Raw genomic sequence first — 4,796 nt, forward strand, 5'->3', positions numbered from 1 at the left:
ACCTACACTGAGTGGAAGACACATACCATCTCCTTCAACCAAGCCACAGCTTGAATGTGTCAAGTCTGTGTAGAATGCCTGTACATACGTCTAGCTCTGACAGTTCCAAGCCCTCAGATCAATCTGCCTATAATTTGTAATCAATCTGTTCTGATAGACATTAGAGAAGCCCAAAAGTGAGGAGCATACTTTGCCTACAGAAAGTCAGAGTACCAAATTAAGGACTGCCTACAGAAGTGACAGTACATCTGTTAGGTTATTAGAGTGATAATGAGTGACAAGTAGGATTTGTAGTAAGAAGCCTTCTCTACAAATCCAGAAGTCACCTTAGAACTCCCAGACTCTAACTATGTACTCTAGGATTTTGTAGAGGCCTAACAGTGAATGTGACACTGAAGGGCTATGACTCAGATTTTTTAATGGCCACTTTTGATTCAATAGACACTGTAGGATTAGAAGTAAATAAAGTAAGAAAAGTAGGAAAAGTAGAAAAAGTAGAAAAAATAAATTAACAAAATTATTTATTAGATAGAAAAAAGTCAAAAACAAAAGTAGATAGTTCTCCTATTTCTTCTGATTCTTTTGATTCTTCTCTTTGTACTTTATCCAAGTCTAAATCCACACAATCTGACCTGCCACTTCTGTGTTCTAAGATCTCAGAATGTTCAGAACATTACCCAACCCTGTTCACTACTTAGTAGTTTGTCTGTAGTATCAAGCAGAGATAGTCTCAGCTGAGTTCACAGCTGAGGACATGAGTCTGTCCTTGTTAAAAGAGAGAGGTTAATAAGAAAATGTTAGTGTATATACTCACTCTCTCAGATGACAAGGCTGTACAAGCTGTACATTCCCTTCAGAACAAGTAGTAGTTCATCTGAGGATGTTCTAGACACTAGCTTCAGGTCTCTGTCCTCTTAGCTCCCTTCTCAGGATCCCCCCAGATCTGAACAACAGTTCTGGTAGACAGTAGATGTACTGGTTTGTGTATTAATAAGGCCTTTGTGTAGGAATACCACCTCCCTACTTAACATGTTCTACTTCTAATCCTAGTATACAATGTGGACAGAACCCTGAACTGGAATGGTCAGATCACCAAGTTTGTCCAACTATGGATGACCATTCAGGATTATGAGGAAAGCATTGAGTTTAGAGTCACTAACTTTGGAAAGACAGATGTCTTTATTAGATTTGAATGGCTCAAAGCTTATAACCCTACTATTGACTAGTTAGAGTAGACACTTGTGTTTGATCAGTGTCCTGAGTCTTACAGCTACCTTGTACTACTGTTCTAAGTGGATACAGATGCTTCTAATGTTACTAACAGTTCTGATGAAGGTGACTAGTTATTCTTCTTCAACTAGGATAGATATGTGGATACATATTCTAGTTAAGGTAGAATAGAGTTAATCTGAAGGATGTCTGAGATGGAACCAGTCTAGAACCCTCTTAGAACAACTCTACTCTAGAATGCACACAGACTCAGCCTGCCAGATTTTGTCTGAGAGTTCCCTAAAGTCTTTAGTAAAGAGGAATTCAACTAGCTTCCTAAACACTGTCTCTAGGACTATACAATTGAATTGACTGAGGGTTTCCAACCTAAGGATTGTAAGGTCTACCTACTCAACAGAGACAAGTAGGAGGTGCTTGACAAGTTCCTTTAGGAAAATCTTTGGAACAGCCAGATCCAACCCTTAAAGTCCTCTATGGCCTCCCCTTTCTTCTTTGTCAAAAAGAAAGATAGGAAGCTCTACCTAGTCTAGGATTATTGTTGTCTTAATAAGGGTACTGTCAAAAACAAGTACCTGCTCCCCCTGATTCAGGAGCTCATTAATAAGACACATACATCCAGGGTTTTCACTAAGTTGGACATTTGATGAGGATACAATAATATTCAGATCCAAGACAGAGATGAGTAGAAGGCTGTGTTCTAAACCAATTACAGATTGTACAAACTGACTGTAATGTTTTTCAGACTAACTAACTTGCTTACAACATTCCAGTCATTCATGAATCACATCCTTACAGATCTGATTAACTTGAGACACATTAGTGTGTATCTGGACAACATTCTAATCTTTACTCAGACAGTCAAACACTATTACTGACTAATCTGAGCAGTTCTACAACAGCTCTAAGATAATAAACTGTTCCTCTAAGAAGTAAAGTACTCTTTTGTATAAGAGTTAGTAGATTATCTGGGCTTTGTGATTGGTGGAGGAGAGGTCCACATGGATCCAGTAAAGGTGACTGTAGTTTGAAACTGGTTACAACCTTAGAACCTGAAACAGGTCCAAGCATTCCTTAGGTTTACAAACTACTACTAATGCTTCATTTGAGGCTTCAGTACTATTGCCTAGCCCCTTCACAATCTCACTAGCAAGGATGTTCCTTAGTAATAGAATGATCAGCAGTAGTCTGTGTTTGAGTCCCTCAAGCAGGCTATTACTAGCAAGCCTGTATTAGTAGTTCTGATGGTTGTAAACAAGTTCTGAGTCAAAGCTAACTCTTCCAACTTTGTGAATAGAGTAGTACTGTCCCAGTTCATTGACAGAAAGTAGTGTCTGATAGTGTTCTGATCAGAATCCCTCTCTGTAACAGAACAGAACTACCCTATCTATGACAAGGAACTCCTTATAATTGTCTGTTCCCTAGAGGAGTAGTATCAATATCTCCTTAGTATTGTACAGAAGTTTGAGATTTAGAGTGATCACCTTAATCTCTAGTACTTCTGAGTGCCTCAGAAGCTCAACCACTACCAAGCCTATTAGATGTTAGAACTACAGGACTTTGACTTTGTGCTGACCTACAAACCCAGAATACAAATGACAAAAACTGATTTACTCTTAAGACAAGTAGGTCATAAAAGGGGGGAGAATGATAACAAAAATCTTGTTCTCCTAGACAATTCCTGTTTTGCATCTGAGACAATCCAAGAGATCTGACTTGAATCTAAGAATGTCAACTTTGTTACTCACATACAGTGAGCTTTGAGACACATGTAGGACCAGGTTGTAGTGAAGCAACTAGAGAAACAGGCTAGGGATTAGGAGGAGGATGAGGATAGACAGGTTTACTAGGAAGGCCAACTGTATGTTCCAAAGGATCAGAAACTGTAGGAGGACATTGTCTGAGCTTATCATAACAATCTGACTGTAGGACATCCAGGCTAACACAAAACACAGGAACTCATCACTCAGAACTACTAGTGGCCTAGAATGTAGAGGGAAATCCTAAAGTACATAACTGGTTACAATACATACTAACAGACTAAAGCCTACCAGACAAGGGTTTGGGCTCCCCTACATCTGTATCAGATCCTAGATCACTCTTGGGAAGAAGTCTCAGTAGACCTGATCAGTGAGCTACCTAAGTCTTAGGGTTACAACACTATCTGTGTGATTGTTGACTGATTCTCTAAGCAAGTCTATGTGGTTCCAACCCAAACAGAACTCACTTCTGAAGGTATAGTGTGTATTTATCAGGATCATGTCTTCCAGTTGTACAGACTCCCTCAGAAGCTCATTCATGATTGTAGACTGTAATTTGAGTTGAAATTCATGTAGGACTTGTATGTACTTCTCAGAATTCAAGGGAACCCTTCTACTGTCTATCACCCACAGACTGACAGTCAAACTGAGTGAGTCAATCAGGAGATCAAGCTCTACCTCCAGATGTTCATCAATCATTAGTAATTGGATTAGTCTGAATAGCTAGCTCTGACAGAATTTGTACACAATAACTAGCAACACTCTACAACAGGACAGTCTCTGTTCTTCCTCAATCATAAGAGACATCTGTACCAGGGGACAGTTCCAAACTGGAACAGTAGTTCTGAATCTGTAACAGACTTTGTGGAACAGATACACAGAACCAGAGAGGACACACAAGCTCTTTTGGAAAAGGTAGCATAGGTTATAAAGTAGAACTATGATTGGAAGAGGTCTGTAGCCAAGGATTACCAGCCTAGTAACAAAGTTATGCTAGAAGCTACTAACCTGACCACAGATTGCCTAATGAAGAAGTTGGACAACAAGTGCTTCAGACCCTTTGTTATTAAAAAGAAGGTTAGTGCCTCTGCCTACAAACTCCAACTTCTAACAACATAGAAGTGTATACACCCAGTGTTTAACAAGGTTCTACTGTCTTGATACTACAATCTGAGTTTTCCTTCACAACAAAGACCCCTACCACCTCAACCAGAACTTATTGGTTCCAAACTGGAATACAAAGTAGAATATGTAGCAGATACTAAGCTAGTGTACAGAAAGCTCAAGTTCCTTATTCACTAGAAGGGATACCTAGTTGAAGAACACACTTGAGAACCTGCTGAGAATCTCACTCATACTACTAAGGCAATCTGAGACTTCTATCAACTTCATCTGGGTGCTCTGCATCAACTCTGCCTTACAGATTTCCAAACCCTACCATTCTAACCTATGCCTAAGCTACTGACCAAGCCTAATGCTCACTAATCAGGACAATTGGTTTTAGAGGGGGGGTGATGTTACAGTTCTCTACTCTTGTACCTTCAGTTCTGAGGGTTCTACACTCTTCTGTACCAGAACTCAGGACTTCTGTCCCTCAGGGGTGCTGTCTATGAACTATATGCATGCTGACTCTTGCTACTACCCTTCCTTACTTCATCATTCTATTCCTTTGACCACCCCTTCATTCTTTGTATCATTCTATGGTCTCTTACCCTTTATCCATCCCTTCATTCTTTGTACCTTTATCTTTGACATTCCTTTCTTTCATTCTTTGTGGCTCATCATTCTTAGTGGCTCATGCTCTCTGAG

Source organism: Fomitiporia mediterranea, assembly GCF_000271605.1.
Source record: "Fomitiporia mediterranea MF3/22 unplaced genomic scaffold FOMMEscaffold_19, whole genome shotgun sequence".
In the NCBI taxonomy this organism is placed as follows: domain Eukaryota; kingdom Fungi; phylum Basidiomycota; class Agaricomycetes; order Hymenochaetales; family Hymenochaetaceae; genus Fomitiporia; species Fomitiporia mediterranea.